Source organism: Pristiophorus japonicus, unplaced genomic scaffold, assembly GCF_044704955.1.
Source record: "Pristiophorus japonicus isolate sPriJap1 unplaced genomic scaffold, sPriJap1.hap1 HAP1_SCAFFOLD_336, whole genome shotgun sequence".
NCBI lineage: Eukaryota > Metazoa > Chordata > Chondrichthyes > Pristiophoridae > Pristiophorus > Pristiophorus japonicus.
The window spans coordinates 322,440-335,620 of record NW_027253172.1 but is presented as its reverse complement, the minus strand read 5'-3'; the positions used below and the strand labels follow the sequence as shown (position 1 = coordinate 335,620).

Sequence of the window (13,181 nt, the reverse complement as noted above, 5' to 3'; positions counted from 1 at the left end):
TTTGCCGGAATCAAAACGGGGTTTATGTTGACAATGAGACGCAGAGCCGAGCACATCTGAGAAACATGAACTTTACTCAGTTCGGTGAGTTTCACTTTGCTCCTGGGAATCTCCAGGATTTTTGTACACTGTGTGAACAACGGAGTGCAATCACACGTTTTAATTTGAAACATATCAGTTTTCTCACATGTCGACCGGCTGAGAAGTCGTTTTTTGACAAAAGGTTGGCAGGGCTCGTCCGGGATTTGAACCCGGGACCTCTCGCATTTCAATTATTATAATCCCAAAGCGAGAATCATACCCCTAGACCAACGAGCCGCCGACAGTGAGGAGCGTAGCTCTCAGTTTCTGATGTTAGTTTGCTATTCGGCCCATCGTGCCTGTGCTGACTCTCAGAGACCGATTTCATGAGTCCCCCTCTCCATCGTTCTGCTAATGTTTTCCCTTTGATGAAGTGATTATTTTTTGTGACATTACTTCATCAACGAGCTGCATCCTTTTCAGTAAAAGGTGAATTTGGCAATGAGGATAAATGTGATTGAATAAAAAAACTAGGGGACAATGTTTAACACAATAACGACGAAGCTGGGGGCATGCTGGATCAGCAGTCCATTGCTTCAACCTGTCAGTCACCTTGTCTCCTATTGACTGCAAAGTCAGACATCCATCCCCTACTTTTTGCATTCAAACAGAAATAATATGCACGAAAATCTACTTCACCACTTGTTTTGCCCGTGCAACCAGATCGACAGTGATGAAAATGTGCCATTAGCTTCTTAAAGCACACAGCCTTCCTTTACTTCAGGTGAGTGACTGTCCGAGATGGTTGGTTTTGAGGCAGAATCAAAACAAAGAATATAAAATTTCACAAAGCGCGATAGCTGACCACTGCCGGACTCGAACCTGCAATCATCTGATAAGATCACAGTTACAATCGAAATCAGACACCTTATCCTTTAGGCCACGCGGCCGCTACCGTCGGTGCATAATTTGTTGTTTTTTATATTGAGAGAAAATTTGGGACAAGGATTACATCAAGGAGTGGATATCGGAAAACATGAGCAAATTTTGAGTAATGAACAGATGCGCTGCGATATGGATGTACACGGACACAGGCAAAGTCAATGTATCTTGAAACACAACAGTTTAACAATTCGGTTATCACAGCTGATAATCACACTCCTTTTTAAATGTACAGGATGATCCGGATAATGAGAAAATACGTTTTAAAGGGGCAATTGATGAACCGGAACTGACAACCATCCCGTTGAAACAGACACCGAATGATCCTGGACAGGAAGCACATCCCTCTTACACAGCTGTAGAATTGCCCTTCACGGACAGCAGTTCCCTTTCAGAAGAATAAATTGGAATTTCTATCATTCCTGAATTTAATTGTGTTGTGCGTGAATGAGCGCGGTTCTCATGAGCACGCGGGACTGGGACGGTTGTTGAAGCCACATTTAATAGACAAGCAGGAAAGAGGGAGGGAAATAAAACCAACCCAGACAAAAAGACAATTTAAAACATATATATATTTATTATAATAAGAAAATAAATAAATTTACAATTTTATTGCAAAAAATTGAATTTGATTTGATTGAAATAAATAAATAATTGTTTCTTAATCTATATATTTTTGATTGAACGAAGTCTGTGCGACTGCATGAAATGCACTGGAAATCAGGGTGTGCAGTCAGTAAATTCCAAAACACAGTAAGCCCATGGTGTAAGACAAGCCACGAAGGAAGATGTGGGAAACAAAGGCCATCTTTTAAAGTCGCGAGTGCTTTTCTGCAGGATCAGACAGAAGCTGCCTGTGCTGTGAAAGAGGTCAAATGTAATAGAGTCAATGCAGGCAGAACAGAAAAGCACATTTATTGTGAAAGTTAAAAAGTAGGGAATGTATGTAAATATATGCATATATAAATATTGATACAGAAATTTATATAAACAAAGTCAGTCAGTCAGTCATGTCTTGTCTTGTCTTGATTTGATTTGTATTTGAAAATAAGGGGGAATGAGCTCATCATGTCACACAGCCCATCCGCAAGCTCTCGCTAAAATCGCTATGTTTCTAACTTATATAATTTGCCTTCTTTCACATGTGGAATAGCAAAATCCCACAGCAGACTCTTCTCCTGTCAGTCAGTCCCTGAATGCGTTTTGAATCAAATCAGTGTGGCTTCAAGTTGCATGTAATGCATTTTTCCTCACATGTCATGAAATGCACAGTAAGATCGCGCAGAACGTTTCCACGCACTCTCTCACTTACACAAACACACCAACAAACTAAAAATTCTGCACTCTCCAAAGGCAGTTTTTGAAATTTGAAATTTGAAATCCGAGACAGACAGCACATTCCTTTCAAACAGATAGATAATGATCCGATACTGATAGCACACCATTTTGGAGAGACAGAGAATGACCCCGGGCAGACCAGCACATCACCTTAAAAGGGATACAGAAACACAATGAACAAAAACAAAGCATTCTGTAAAACTCAGCAGGCCGTGAACATTCTGTGGATGAATTTCCCGGGCTCACGTTCAGTCAGATGATCATTCCGATATTTTAAGAAAAATGTAAAGTTTACAGATTTTTCCTGGAAAATAGCGCCAGGAAAAATAGGCAGCGAGGAAGGACAAAAGGGAATGCCTGTGATACAGTGGAGCGTAGGAGTGATTGAATAATAAATGGCACAATGCAAAAAGGCAAAGTGAGTGGTAAGCGGGCAATAAAGTAACAAAGGATGGAGCAGAGGAGGTGTTCGTGTGAACAGCAGAACCATTAGCAGACAATGGGAGCGGTGCTTATGATCCGATACGTTGAACCGAATGTTGAGGCCAGAACACTATAACCTGCCTGGAATGTAGGGTTTGAACGCCTTTTAATTAGACCAGGCAGCTTGGCCACCCCGGATCGATTTCCTGCACGGTTTAAATTCGGCAGCCAAGGGACTAAATCCAAAGCCAGCTTCTCACATCTTTTCAGCGCGAGAGAAACAGGACGCACTCATATTCAGGGCAGAGTCTGTTTCACGTTGAATTTGAGATTGACGTTGAATGTATGCTTATCCCTATGGAGGTGAGCTCATGCGTGCAGAAAGGAAGATACACTGATCAAGTATTTGCCGGAATCAAAACGGGGTTTATGTTGTCCAATGAGACGCAGAGCCGAGCACATCTGAGAAACATGAACTTTACTCAGTTCGGTGAGTTTCACTTTGCTCCTGGGAATCTCCAGGATTTTTGTACACTGTGTGAACAACGGAGTGCAATCACACGTTTTAATTTGAAACATGTCAGTTTTCTCACATGTCGACCGGCTGAGAAGTCGTTTTTTGACAAAAGGTTGGCAGGGCTCGTCCGGGATTTGAATCCGGGACCTCTCGCATTTCAATTATTATAATCCCAAAGCGAGAATCATACCCCTAGACCAACGAGCCGCCGACAGTGAGGAGCGTAGCTCTCAGTTTCTGACGTTAGTTTGCTATTCGGCCCATCATGCCTGTGCAGACTCTCAGAGACCGATTTCATGAGTCCCCCTCTCCATCGTTCTGCTAATGTTTTCCCTTTGATGAAGTGATTATTTTTTGTGACATTACTTCATCAACGAGCTGCATCCTTTTCAGTAAAAGGTGAATTTGGCAATGAGGATAAATGTGATTGAATAAAAAAACTAGGGGAAAATGTTTAACACAATAACGACGAAGCTGGGGGCATACTGGATCAGCAGTCCATTGCTTCAACCTGTCAGTCACCTTGTCTCCTATTGACTGCAAAGTCAGACATCCATCCCCTACTTTTTGCATTCAAACAGAAATAATATGCACGAAAATCTACTTCACCAGTTGTTTTGCCCGTGCAACCAGATCGACAGTGATGAAAATGTGCCATTAGCTTCTTAAAGCACACAGCCTTCCTTCACTTCAGGTGAGTGACTGTCCGAGATGGTTGGTTTTGAGGCAGAATCAAAACAAAGAATATAAAATTTCACAAAGCGCGATAGCTGACCACTGCCGGACTCGAACCTGCAATCATCTGATAAGATCACAGTTACAATCGAAATCAGACACCTTATCCTTTAGGCCACGCGGTCGCTACCGTCGGTGCATAATTTGTTGTTTTTTATATTGAGAGCAAATTTGGGACAAGGGTTTCATCAAGGAGTGGATATCGGAAAACATGAGCATATTTTGAGTAATGAACAGATGCGCTGCGATATGGATGTACACGGACACAGGCAAAGTCAATGTATCTTGAAACACAACAGTTTAACAATTCGGTTATCACAGCTGATAATCACACTCCTTTTTAAATGTACAGGATGATCCGGATAATGAGAAAATACGTTTTAAAGGGGCAATTGATGAACCGGAACTGACAACCATCCCGTTGAAACAGACACCGAATGATCCTGGACAGGAAGCACATCCCTCTTACACAGCTGTAGAATTGCCCTTCACGGACAGCAGTTCCCTTTCAGAAGAATAAATTGGAATTTCTATCATTCCTGAATGCAATTGTGTTGTGCGTGAATGAGCGCGGTTCTCATGAGCACGCGGGACTGGGACGGTTGTTGAAGCCACAGGTGATAGACAAGCAGGAAAGAGGGAGGGAAATAAAACCAACCCAGACAAAAAGACAATTTAAAACATATATATATTTATCATAATAAGAAAATAAATAAATTTACAATTTTATTGCAAAAAAATTGAATTTGATTTGATTGAAATAAATAAATAATTGTTTCTTAATCTATATATTTTTGATTGAACGAAGTCTGTGCGACTGCATGAAATGCACTGGAAATCAGCGTGTGCAGTCAGTAAATTCCCAAACACAGTAAGCCCATGGTGTAAGACAAGCCACGAGGGAAGATGTGGGAAACAAAGGCCATCTTTTAAAGTCGCGAGTGCTTTTCTGCACGATCAGACAGAAGCTGCGTGTGCTGTGAAAGAGGTCAAATGTAATAGAGCCAATGCAGGCAGAACAGAAAAGCACATTTATTGTGAAAGTTAAAAAGTAGGGAATGTATGTAAATATATGCATATATAAATATTGATACAGAAATTTATAGAAACAAAGTCAGTCAGTCAGTCATGTCTTGTCTTGTCTTGATTTGATTTGTATTTGAAAATAAGGGGGAATGAGCTCATCATGTCACACAGCCCATCCGCAAGCTCTCGCTAAAATCGCTATGTTTCTAACTTATATAATTTGCCTTCTTTCACATGTGGAATAGCAAAATCCCACAGCAGACTCTTCTCCTGTCAGTCAGTCCCTGAATGCGTGTTGAATCAAATCAGTGTGGCTTCAAGTTGCATGTAATGCATTTTTCCTCACATGACATGAAATGCACAGTAAGATCGCGCAGAACGTTTCCACGCACTCTCTCACTTACACAAACACACCAACAAACTAAAAATTCTGCACTCTCCAAAGGCAGTTTTTGAAATTTGAAATTTGAAATCCGGGACAGACAGCACATTCCTTTTAAACAGATAGATAATGATCCGATACTGATAGCACACCATTTTGGAGAGACAGAGAATGACCCCGGGCAGACCAGCACATCACCTTAAAAGGGATACAGAAACACAATGAACAAAAACAAAGCATTCTGTAAAACTCAGCAGGCCGTGAACATTCTGTGGATGAATTTCCCGGGCTCACGTTCAGTCAGATGATCATTCCGATATTTGAAGAAAAATGTAAAGTTTACAGATTTTTCCTGGAAAATAGCGCCTGGAAAAATAGGCAGCGAGGAAGGACAAAAGGGAATGCCTGTGATACAGTGGAGCGTAGGAGTGATTGAATAATAAATGGCACAATGCAAAAAGGCAAAGTGAGTGGTAAGCGGGCAATAAAGTAACAAAGGATGGACCAGAGGAGGTGTTCGTGTGAACAGCAGAACCATTAGCAGACAATGGGAGCGGTGCTTATGATCCGATACGTTGAACCGAAAACATAAACCTGCCTGGAATCTAGGGTTTGAACGCCTTTTAATTAGACCAGGCAGCTTGGCCACCCCGGATCGATTTCCTGCACGGTTTAAATTCGGCAGCCAAGGGAGTAAATCCAAAGCCAGCTTCTCACATCTTTTCAGCGCGAGAGAAACAGGACGCACTCATATTCAGGGCAGAGTCTGTTTCACGTTGAATTTGAGATTGACGTTGAATGTATGCTTATCCCTATGGAAGTGAGCTCATGCGTGCAGAAAGGAAGATACACTGATCAAGTATTTGCCGGAATCAAAACGGGGTTGATGTTGTCCAATGAGACGCAGAGCCGAGCACATCTGAGAAACATGAACTTTACTCAGTTCGGTGAGTTTCACTTTGCTCCTGGGAATCTCCAGGATTTTTGTACGCTGTGTGAACAACGGAGTGCAATCACACGTTTTAATTTGAAACATGTCAGTTTTCTCACATGTCGACCGGCTGAGAAGTCGTTTTTTGACAAAAGGTTGGCAGGGCTCGTCCGGGATTTGAACCCGGGACCTCTCGCATTTCAATTATTATAATCCCAAAGCGAGAATCATACCCCTAGACTAACGAGCCGCCGACAGTGAGGACCGTAGCTCTCAGTTTCTGACGTTAGTTTGCTATTCGGCCCATCGTGCCTGTGCTGACTCTCAGAGACCGATTTCATGAGTCCCCCTCTCCATCGTTCTGCTAATGTTTTCCCTTTGATGAAGTGATTATTTTTCGTGACATTACTTCATCAACGAGCTGCATCCTTTTCAGTAAAAGGTGAATTTGGCAATGAGGATAAATGTGATTGAATAAAAAAACTAGGGGAAAATGTTTAACACAATAACGACGAAGCTGGGGGCATACTGGATCAGCAGTCCATTGCTTCAACCTGTCAGTCACCTTGTCTCCTATTGACTGCAAAGTCAGACATCCATCCCCTACTTTTTGCATTCAAACAGAAATAATATGCACGAAAATCTACTTCACCACTTGTTTTGCCCGTGCAACCAGATCGACAGTGATGAAAATGTGCCATTAGCTTCTTAAAGCACACAGCCTTCCTTTACTTCAGGTGAGTGACTGTCCGAGATGGTTGGTTTTGAGGCAGAATCAAAACAAAGAATATAAAATTTCACAAAGCGCGATAGCTGACCATTGCCGGACTCGAACCTGCAATCATCTGATAAGATCACAGTTACAATCGAAATCAGACACCTTATACTTTAAGCCACGCGGTCGCTACCGTCGGTGCATAATTTGTTGTTTTTAATATTGAGAGCAAATTTGGGACAAGGGTTACATCAAGGAGTGGATATCGGAAAACATGAGCATATTTTGAGTAATGAACAGATGCGCTGCGATATGGATGTACACGGACACAGGCAAAGTCAATGTATCTTGAAACACAACAGTTTAACAATTCGGTTATCACAGCTGATAATCACACTCCTTTTTAAATGTACAGGATGATCCGGATAATGAGAAAATACGTTTTAAAGGGGCAATTGATGAACCGGAACTGACAACCATCCCGTTGAAACAGACACCGAATGATCCTGGACAGGAAGCACATCCCTCTTACACAGCTGTAGAATTGCCCTTCACGGACAGCAGTTCCCTTTCAGAAGAATAAATTGGAATTTCTATCATTCCTGAATGCAATTGTGTTGTGCGTGAATGAGCGCGGTTCGCATGAGCACGCGGGACTGGGACGGTTGTTGAAGCCACAGGTGATAGACAAGCAGGAAAGAGGGAGGGAAATAAAACCAACCCAGACAAAAAGACAATTTAAAACATATATATATTTATTATAATAAGAAAATAAATAAATTTACAATTTTATTGCAAAAAATTGAATTTGATTTGATTGAAATAAAGAAATAATTGTTTCTTAATCTATATATTTTTGATTGAACGAAGTCTGTGCGACTGCATGAAATGCACTGGAAATCAGGGTGTGCAGTCAGTAAATTCCCAAACACAGTAAGCCCATGGTGTAAGACAAGCCACGAGGGAAGATGTGGGCAACAAAGGCCATCTTTTAAAGTCGCGAGTGCTTTTCTGCAGGATCAGACAGAAGCTGCGTGTGCTGTGAAAGAGGTCAAATGTAATAGAGCCAATGCAGGCAGAACAGAAAAGCACATTTATTGTGAAAGTTAAAAAGTAGGGAATGTATGTAAATATATGCATATATAAATATTGATACAGAAATTTATATAAACAAAGTCAGTCAGTCAGTCATGTCTTGTCTTGTCTTGATTTGATTTGTATTTGAAAATAAGGGGGAAGGAGCTCATCATGTCACACAGCCCATCCGCAAGCTCTCGCTAAAATCGCTATGTTTCTAACTTATATAATTTGCCTTCTTTCACAGGTGGAATAGCAAAATCCCACAGCAGACTCTTCTCCTGTCAGTCAGTCCCTGAATGCGTGTTGAATCAAATCAGTGTGGCTTCAAGTTGCATGTAATGCATTTTTCCACCCATGACATGAAATGCACAGTAAGATCGCGCAGAACGTTTCCACGCACTCTCTCACTTACACAAACACACCAACAAACTAAAAATTCTGCACTCTCCAAAGGCAGTTTTTGAAATTTGAAATTTGAAATCCGAGACAGACAGCACATTCCTTTTAAACAGATAGATAATGATCCGATACTGATAGCACACCATTTTGGAGAGACAGAGAATGACCCCGGGCAGACCAGCACATCACCTTAAAAGGGATACAGAAACACAATGAACAAAAACAAAGCATTCTGTAAAACTCAGCAGGCCGTGAACATTCTGTGGATGAATTTCCCGGGCTCACGTTCAGTCAGATGATCATTCCGATATTTTAAGAAAAATGTAAAGTTTACAGATTTTTCCTGGAAAATAGCGCCTGGAAAAATAGGCAGCGAGGAAGGACAAAAGGGAATGCCTGTGATACAGTGGAGCGTAGGAGTGATTGAATAATAAATGGCACAATGCAAAAAGGCAAAGTGAGTGGTAAGCGGGCAATAAAGTAACAAAGGATGGACCAGAGGAGGTGTTAGTGTGAACAGCAGAACCATTAGCAGACAATAGGAGCGGTGCTTATGATCCGATACGTTGAACCAAATGTTGAGGCCAGAACACTATAACCTACCTGGAAAGTAGGGTTTGAACGCCTTTTAATTAGACCAGGCAGCTTGGCCACCCCGGATCGATTTCCTGCACGGTTTAAATTCGGAAGCCAAGGGACTAAATCCAAAGCCAGCTTCTCACATCTTTTCAGCGCGAGAGAAACAGGACGCACTCATATTCAGGGCAGAGTCTGTTTCACGTTGAATTTGAGATTGACGTTGAATGTATGCTTATCCCTATGGAGGTGAGCTCATGCGTGCAGAAAGGAAGATACACTGATCAAGTATTTGCCGGAATCAAAACGGGGTTTATGTTGTCCAATGAGACGCAGAGCCGAGCACATCTGAGAAACATGAACTTTACTCAGTTCGGTGAGTTTCACTTTGCTCCTGGGAATCTCCAGGATTTTTGGACGCTGTGTGAACAACTGAGTGCAATCACACGTTTTAATTTGAAACAAGTCAGTTTTCTCACATGTCGACCGGCTGAGAAGTCGTTTTTTGACAAAAGGTTGGCAGGGCTCATCCGGGATTTAAACCCGTGACCTCTCGCATTTCAATTATTATAATCCCAAAGCGAGAATCATACCCCTAGACCAACGAGCCGCCGACAGTGAGGGACGTAGCTCTCAGTTTCTGACGTTAGTTTGCTATTCGGCCCATCGTGCCTGTGCTGACTCTCAGAGACCGATTTCATGAGTCCCCCTCTCCATCGTCCTGCTAATGTTTTCCCTTTGATGAAGTGATTATTTTTTGTGACATTACTTCACCAACGAGCTGCATCCTTTTCAGTAAAAGGTGAATTTGGCAATGAGGATAAATGTGATTGAATAAAAAAACTAGGGGAAAATGTTTAACACAATAACGACGAAGCTGGGGGCATACTGGATCAGCAGTCCATTGCTTCAACCTGTCAGTCACCTTATCTCCTATTGACTGCAAAGTCAGACATCCATCCCCTACTTTTTGCATTCAAACAGAAATAATATGCACGAAAATCTACTTCACCACTTGTTTTGCCCGTGCAACCAGATCGACAGTGATGAAAATGTGCCATTAGCTTCTTAAAGCACACAGCCTTCCTTTACTTCAGGTGAGTGACTGTCCGAGATGGTTGGTTTTGAGGCAGAATCAAAACAAAGAATATAAAATTTCACAAAGCGCGATAGCTGACCACTGCCGGACTCGAACCTGCAATCATCTGATAAGATCACAATTACAATCGAAATCAGACACCTTATCCTTTAGGCCACGCGGCCGCTACCGTCGGTGCATAATTTGTTGTTTTTTATATTGAGAGCAAATTTGGGACAAGGGTTACATCAAGGAGTGGATATCGGAAAACATGAGCATATTTTGAGTAATGAATAGATGCGCTGCGATATGGATGTACACGGACACAGGCAAAGTCAATGTATCTTGAAACACAACAGTTTAACAATTCGGTTATCACAGCTGATAATCACACTCCTTTTTAAATGTACAGGATGATCCGGATAATGAGAAAATACGTTTTAAAGGGGCAATTGATGAACCGGAACTGACAACCATCCCGTTGAAACAGACACCGAATGATCCTGGACAGGAAGCACATCCCTCTTACACAGCTGTAGAATTGCCCTTCACGGACAGCAGTTCCCTTTCAGAAGAATAAAGTGGAATTTCTATCATTCCTGAATGCAATTGTGTTGTGCGTGAATGAGCGCGGTTCGCATGAGCACGCGGGACTGGGACGGTTGTTGAAGCCACAGGTGATAGACAAGCAGGAAAGAGGGAGGGAAATAAAACCAACCCAGACAAAAAGACAATTTAAAACATATATATATTTATTATAATAAGAAAATAAATAAATTTACAATTTTATTGCAAAAAATTGAATTTGATTTGATTGAAATAAATAAATAATTGTTTCTTAATCTATATATTTTTGATTGAACGAAGTCTGTGCGACTGCATGAAATGCACTGGAAATCAGGGTGTGCAGTCAGTAAATTCCCAAACACAGTAAGCCCATGGTGTAAGACAAGCCACGAGGGAAGATGTGGGCAACAAAGGCCATCTTTTAAAGTCGCGAGTGCTTTTCTGCAGAATCAGACAGAAGCTGCGTGTGCTGTGAAAGAGGTCAAATGTAATAGAGCCAATGCAGGCAGAACAGAAAAGCACATTTATTGTGAAAGTTAAAGAGTAGGGAATGTATGTAAATATATGCATATATAAATATTGATACAGAAATTTATATAAACAAAGTCAGTCAGTCAGTCATGTCTTGTCTTGTCTTGATTTGATTTGTATTTGAAAATAAGGGGGAAGGAGCTCATCATGTCACACAGCCCATCCGCAAGCTCTCGCTAAAATCGCTATGTTTCTAACTTATATAATTTGCCTTCTTTCACAGGTGGAATAGCAAAATCCCACAGCAGACTCTTCTCCTGTCAGTCAGTCCCTGAATGCGTGTTGAATCAAATCAGTGTGGCTTCAAGTTGCATGTAATGCATTTTTCCTCCCATGACATGAAATGCACAGTAAGATCGCGCAGAACGTTTCCACGCACTCTCTCACTTACACAAACACACCAACAAACTAAAAATTCTGCACTCTCCAAAGGCAGTTTTTGAAATTTGAAATTTGAAATCCGAGACAGACAGCACATTCCTTTTAAACAGATAGATAATGATCCGATACTGATAGCACACCATTTTGGAGAGACAGAGAATGACCCCGGGCAGACCAGCACATCACCTTAAAAGGGATACAGAAACACAATGAACAAAAACAAAGCATTCTGTAAAACTCAGCAGGCCGTGAACATTCTGTGGATGAATTTCCCGGGCTCACGTTCAGTCAGATGATCATTCCGATATTTTAAGAAAAATGTAAAGTTTACAGATTTTTCCTGGAAAATAGCGCCTGGAAAAATAGGCAGCGAGGAAGGACAAAAGGGAATGCCTGTGATACAGTGGAGCGTAGGAGTGATTGAATAATAAATGGCACAATGCAAAAAGGCAAAGTGAGTGGTAAGCGGGCAATAAAGTAACAAAGGATGGACCAGAGGAGATGTTAGTGTGAACAGCAGAACCATTAGCAGACAATAGGAGCGGTGCTTATGATCCGATACGTTGAACCGAATGTTGAGGCCAGAACACTATAACCTGCCTGGAATGTACGGTTTGAACGCCTTTTAATTAGACCAGGCAGCTTGGCCACCCCGGATCGATTTCCTGCACGGTTTAAATTCGGCAGCCAAGGGACTAAATCCAAAGCCAGCTTCTCACATCTTTTCAGCGCGAGAGAAACAGGACGCACTCATATTCAGGGCAGAGTCTGTTTCACGTTGAATTTGAGATTGACGTTGAATGTATGCTTATCCCTATGGAGGTGAGCTCATGCGTGCAGAAAGGAAGATACACTGATCAAGTATTTGCCGGAATCAAAACGGGGTTTATGTTGTCCAATGAGACGCAGAGCCGAGCACATCTGAGAAACATGAACTTTACTCAGTTCGGTGAGTTTCACTTTGCTCCTGGGAATCTCCAGGATTTTTGGACGCTGTGTGAACAACGGAGTGCAATCACACGTTTTAATTTGAAACAAGTCAGTTTTCTCACATGTCGACCGGCTGAGAAGTCGTTTTTTGACAAAAGGTTGGCAGGGCTCGTCCGGGATTTGAACCCGGGACCTCTCGCATTTCAATTATTATAATCCCAAAGCGAGAATCATACCCCTAGACCAACGAGCCGCCGACAGTGAGGAACGTAGCTCTCAGTTTCTGACGTTAGTTTGCTATTCGTCCCATCGTGCCTGTTTTGACTCTCAGAGACCGATTTCATGAGTCCCCCTCTCCATCGTCCTGCTAATGTTTTCCCTTTGATGAAGTGATTATTTTTTGTGACATTACTTCACCAACGAGCTGCATCCTTTTCAGTAAAAGGTGAATTTGGCAATGAGGATAAATGTGATTGAATAAAAAAACTAGGGGAAAATGTTTAACACAATAACGACGAAGCTGGGGGCATACTGGATCAGCAGTCCATTGCTTCAATCTGTCAGTCACCTTGTCTCCTATTGACTGCAAAGTCAGACATCCATCCCCTA

The 13,181-nt window shown here is 41.8% G+C and overlaps 3 non-coding genes across 3 annotated transcripts; all 3 read right to left on the bottom strand.

Annotated features, from left to right (window-relative positions):
• Window positions 1-230: 230 nt before the first annotated feature.
• trnap-ugg (transfer RNA proline (anticodon UGG)) lies at window positions 231-318 on the bottom strand. The gene is given in 2 exon segments: window positions 231-266; window positions 283-318. It is a non-coding gene; the product is annotated as a tRNA-Pro (tRNA).
• Window positions 319-6,477: 6,159 nt separating this feature from the next.
• On the bottom strand, window positions 6,478-6,565 carry trnap-ugg (transfer RNA proline (anticodon UGG)). Its single transcript is given in 2 exon segments — window positions 6,478-6,513; window positions 6,530-6,565. It is a non-coding gene; the product is annotated as a tRNA-Pro (tRNA).
• A 6,172-nt stretch (window positions 6,566-12,737) lies between these two features.
• On the bottom strand, window positions 12,738-12,825 carry trnap-ugg (transfer RNA proline (anticodon UGG)). The gene is given in 2 exon segments: window positions 12,738-12,773; window positions 12,790-12,825. It is a non-coding gene; the product is annotated as a tRNA-Pro (tRNA).
• Window positions 12,826-13,181: the final 356 nt, after the last annotated feature.